Here is a 6,000-nt window from a genome sequence, read left to right on the forward strand (position 1 = left end):
TAGTAAGAAAGTTTGTAGAAAGTTGTAGTAAGTTGTAGTAATTTCTGTTTGGAAAAGTTTGCATGTTCCTCCAGAAAATCCTATATTTCATGCTTTGATGAAAGATAAGTAAAAATGACTCTACAGTCCTTTCTATGAGTATTAAATAGATACAAGTTATATAAAACTCCGAGTAAACAAACAATCGGTTGTGTGTATCTGTCCTAAGCCCACAACCAAACAAGGAACAGGAAATGAGGCGGAAGACACACATCCTATTGTTTGTTAGATCATCGTTGTATATAACCCCTGCGTATTCACTCCGTACTCATAGAGTTAAATGTAATAGTTCCTTTAGTTTGATGAAAAGATTCTTTAAGAAAACCCTTATTTATTATAATAAAATGGTAACCACAATAGTTCCTTCTATAATCACTTAGTTTATACTAGCTATATATAATCTAATATCGAACATATAGTTAATTGTGTGAATCTGCCCTAAGCCCACAACCAAACAAGGAACAGGGAATGAGGCGGAAGGCACGCATCCAACTACCTATCGGATATTAATTATATATAACCCTGGTGTATAAACTAAGGTATTATAGAATTAACCACCTAAGGTTCTTTAAGTTTTTCTGGTTTAATAAAATGGATTAAACCCTTTACTGGTTAAGTTTCTAGTTTTGTATTCCAAAAGTTCTTCATTTGAAAAGTATGTTTTGTACTAGAAAATGGTGCATTGAATTAGTGTCCTATGACCTGACCCATACATGGTACCCCTTATGATTACTTGGTGTATGCGGAACATATGTATAGCTAAGCTCGGATAGATAGTAGGTTGGGTGTATCTGCTCTAAGCCCACAACCAAACAAGGAACAAGAAATGAAGCGGAAAGCACACATCCTACTACCTGTCGGACCCGATTAATATATATTCCTGAATGCATACACTAAGGAATCATAAAGTTAGCATTATAGGTCCCTTTCTACTGAATGTACTAGACTCGACTGTTCTGTGTGTCGTTTGTAAAATGTAAGTTTTCCCTAGTTTATAACTATCTTGACTCGAAAATAGTTTGCATTAACTTTCTAGTGGAACTATCACTTACTGAAAGTATTGGGAAATTATAAGTACACAGTTGTCTTTTGAATTGACATCCTGTGGTACTAATTACCTTAAAACATGTTTGTTTTATTAAGGTGATAATGTGAGGAATAGTACCCATACTATACGCTCTCCCTGCAAGAGATTCTGGGGACCAAACACGACTTCCACAAACAAATTGCTAGGTCGTGTAGAATTCACATTAAAGTTATGTGATCATGTATACCCAATTTTACCGTCACCTTTTGTTTAGAACAACGAGTTAGTGATTCATTGGTATAACTAGATCCTGTAGTGTTCTCATGCTATAGCATCTTAGTATGTTTGTTCTGTTATAGTGTATAGTGTATAGTATGTCTCTCTGATGTATTGTATCTACCTCCTGTTTCTCTTTATGTTATCGTGTATTGTATCTACCTCCCTGTGTCTCTTTATAGTATGTTCTAGCATCTAGTATGAACTGGACCTCTAAACTATACCCCTTATAGTTTACTAGTATTTTACTTGAACTGTTATTGAAAAGACTCATTTTACTACTAAGTTATGCTTGTACTTTAAAAGCGGAGTTTTGTTAAACTATAAAGTAACATAACTTTAAAAGAGTTTTTGAAATGTTTTGATCACTTATAAAAGACATAAGCAACCTTTTGAAAGATGTTTATAACAAACAATTACACAATTATCATTGTGTTCAACTTGTATTCCCCCCCCCCCCCTTAAATGCATTTAAAACAGTTTAAAAGATTGATTACGGGGTATGAACTCACCTTATGTGGGTGATTCAAATGAATATGCGCGTAAGGATGAGAAGTTCCACGAATGAAGTCGTGAGACACAAACGAGTCCTAAATGGCATATATTGGCATGAATATAGTGTTTAGAAGCAACCACATGAAAGGAAACACCTTTAGGGACTAGGAAACACTTGGACCAAGTGTTAGAATCACATGTGATTCATCTAAGGAGTGTTCACGGCCACCAATGATGTTTACGGCCATGGTTTTACGGCCAAGGGAGTTTACGGCCGTAAACTCATGGTCAAACATGCATAAGTGTGTGGTTTAAGGTCCTACAACATCCATTAAGGGTTCAAGGTCTAAGGCTTGGACTTAAGCAGAGTTTAAGTTCAATACATGCAACAATATGGAGTTTACGGCCATGAAGAGTCTTGGGCCATAAACTCTTGATGTTCTTGGTGAAATGCATGTTTCAAGGGTGTAAATCAAGGCTTCCTAATAGATATGAAGTATATTGAAAGGAAACTTACGATATGGAAGCTAAAAGAGTTGATTTCGGGCCAAAGAGCTAGTGTGTGTTCTTGGTGTTCTTGGTGATCTAACAAAATGGAATGATTTCATGGATGAAATCATGGAATGATACTAGATAATGAAGGATAACTACTAATCAAAGGTTAGAACACTTACATATATGATGATCTAGATGAAGAAATCGATGATACTTGAGAGAGTTGAAGAGATTTCGGCCAAAGAAAGGAAAGGAATGAAGAAATGGCTAAGTGTTACTTATATAGGGGTGAGTTTACGGCCACCTTGAGTTTACGGCCGTAAACTCTTGGTGTCTTGGCCGTAAACTCCTCTTGAATGAGTTTATAGCTTTATCTTTGTACAGTGGCTCTAGCAGATACTTCCTAACACTCATTCCTTGAATATATTGGGCTTAGAACACTCAAACAGACTCTAAACAGTGCTAAAATATAGCAGGAGCGAGTCTGACTTAAGGTTGATTGTACTGGATTTAGAAGGCAAAAAATTTCGGGTTGTCACATCATCCCCCCGCTAGATGGAATTTCGTCCCGAAATTAGCTCTCTTAGCAGTACTGCTGGGGTTGCGCTCCTCTGATTAGCAGAATACCTACTCGTAGACCTGGCACTTTGCCCTACTGTTCATGATAGGATTCATACTCGGTCCATCTATCATTACTTCGTCTGTACAAGTCGTATATAATTAGGATTAGTAAGCCGGTCGAATGTGCGACTCTGCCCCAGGTCCACAACCAAACAAGGAACAAGAGATAGGGCGGAAACACACATACTAGATTTGCGTAATCATAATCATATACCACCCTCGCGTATACACTTAATAGTGATAGGTGGGCTGTATTCGTCCTTAGCCTCTGTGCTTGAACTGGGTCTGCTGGACGAGTGGTATTTCGGAAAGGTCTGCGGACATACAACGGCAAGGCTTCGGAGGACAAAGTACTCTTCGCACGAGTACTTCGGGGTGTAAAATACGAAAGACAAAACTAAGTTTTAGGTCGGACTGTCGTTACGAATGACGAAGGTTTCGTGAATTTGACGGTCGAGGCGATAGAAACATATGAACTTAGTATGGTGAGGACCACGCCAACTCATGACGAATGATAGAAACGGACCCTTTACTGAACAAAGTTTTGGCCGATTTGAAAGAAACGTATGTTATACGATGATGCACTTCCTTAGTGTGCTCGAAAATGTACTCTTTGTAAATGTTCTAGTTCTTTCTGTTTTCCTCTTGATGTTAACACTTCTACGTATCGTACTGCGATGTGCGCGTACATACCGCGAAAGTGCTTTGATAACTAGTATTGATACTTTAACTACGATCCTCCTTGGTACCACTACGATTACCTTGAATATACAAGTTATGAATAATTAAGATGAATTGGACGGTCGACTGAGTCACTCTGCCTCAAATCCACAACCAAACAAGGAACAGGAATTAAGGCGGAATCACTCACTGTAAGTTTGCAAAATCTTAGCTATGCACAACCCTAACGTACATACTAAGCCATAATAGCTTCTCAGAACGGATCTCTTAGTTCTTTTGAATACTGTGACCTATTTCATTAAGTGAGTTATTATAATTACTTTTAAGTGTTATCCCCAAGTTTTAATCTTATATAAATATAAATTAATTTTTAAAGCAATTACTATATCGAAAATGTACCGCTGCTCGATGGCGACTCTGAGGTCGATTCTCCTGCGGTGATCATCAGAATTCGTCCATCCGCTCCCGAGTTCTTTGTTATCGGGCAGTCCTCCTGGTAGTGTCCAGTCTCACCACAGCCATAGCAGGCTTGGTTTTCTTCAACTCCGGGGACTTGTGAGATCGGTTGAGTCGGTGCCCTACAGAAACGGACTGTGTGTCCCTTTCTGTGGCAGTTCAGACACTGCATTTCCCAACATACTCCGGTGTGGTGATAGTTGCACTTTCCACACTTCGGGAGGGTTCCAGTGATGGGTTTTTGAGCATTCCAACACTTCCTAAGTGTACATGCAAACCTAATAACCTTGAATCTATGTTTTCTCTATATACATGCAAATTTCTTTTCAAGGTTATTTCCTAACTAGCATGGCATGGGGATTACATAGAACATAAAACTAGTAGAAATACATACCTTGTTGTTGCTTGGATTCCTTCAAGACTTTGTGAGCCTAGCACCCCAAATGTTGTGCCTCAAATGCTTCATACAACACCACAAGACTTGGAATAACTTGAGAGAATACTTCTAGCACTCAAAATCGGTTATGCCCTCTCTAGTAACACTAGGTCACGATTTTGCTAGCATAGGGTTCCTTTTATAGTGTTGTCACAATTAGGGTTTACACATGAATGCCCTTAATTGTCATGACTCTTGATTTCTCATGACCCATGGGTTTGTAACTCCCATGGACTATCCATGGAGCTCCATATGGTTATAACCAAACCCATAAACCATGGATCATTAATCCACCATAAAAGAATTGATGATTGTCATAATCAACCCTATATATTTAATTAGTCTCACTTTGATCACCAAATTAATACTAGATTAATACTTGATCAATACTAATTAAATAATACTATTATTAATATATTAGAACTTATAATATATTAATAATCATAAGTGCCTTATTCTCTCATCTAGTCTATCCAAGTATTGCAATGCCATGCAACCCAAATGGACCATGCCGGGTCGGGTCAAGTACATACCAAATAAAGTTATGGACTTAGACACTATATCCAACAGTCTCCCACTTGGATAAGTCTAATAACTATATTTGCAAATATGACTTCAAAATCCGACTAGCAATCGTAGCTCTTTCAAAGTCTCTCGGAACTGAGATGATGATGATACGCCATTTAAGATAAGTGATCATATAATCCTCTGTTCTCATGATATCAGCTGGACAAACACATGGAACATGGTCTTACTTATTGTCCAGCATTTGTTTCTCGATCTCTGATTTGTTTCGACATAGAACTAAATTGAACACATCAATTAGGTTCTGACCGGGCCCGGTACATAAGTCAAAACCAAATCATCGAGGGGCCCATATATCGCTTCTATTTCTAGAAGGAACAGATAAACTTCGACTGATATGCTTGTACTAACTACTTGTTGAATTATTCACAAAGGCACGTTTTATGACATCGAGTTACCAATGCGTTTTCGTGCAATCAATGAATAACCAACTCATAGTCAACAACTCATATCTCTAGGTTTGAAGATTTATATGATATTACCGTCTCACGATCACTCGAGATAAATTCCATGAAGTGATGCAAGTGAGCGTGGGTTGGATCCAATACTCAGCCCTTATGAGTACTCATGAATGTTGTAGCAACCATTGCATTGTCCAAAGCACTTTCAGACAAATCATACAAGCCAAATTCATGACAGTCTTAAATCAGTACTTACTTCCAAAGTTTGACTGACTGTGGATGGTTTGAATAATAACATAATTATTCTGGAAGTAAAAACATGCAAAATTGAAACATAGTAAACAATCAACACAAGATAGTAACACCATACTCATAAATAAATAACAACTTTTATTTATCATCAAATGTCAATTACATTTTACAAGTTTCAGGAATCTGATTATTGAAACTAATATCATCCTTCAGCCCAATGCGCCTCGCATGCTGTA

The sequence above is a fragment of the Lactuca virosa genome, chromosome 9 (assembly GCF_052849685.1).
Source record: "Lactuca virosa cultivar CGN04683 chromosome 9, Lactuca_virosa_CGN04683_v6, whole genome shotgun sequence".
Taxonomy (NCBI): Eukaryota; Viridiplantae; Streptophyta; class Magnoliopsida; order Asterales; family Asteraceae; genus Lactuca; species Lactuca virosa.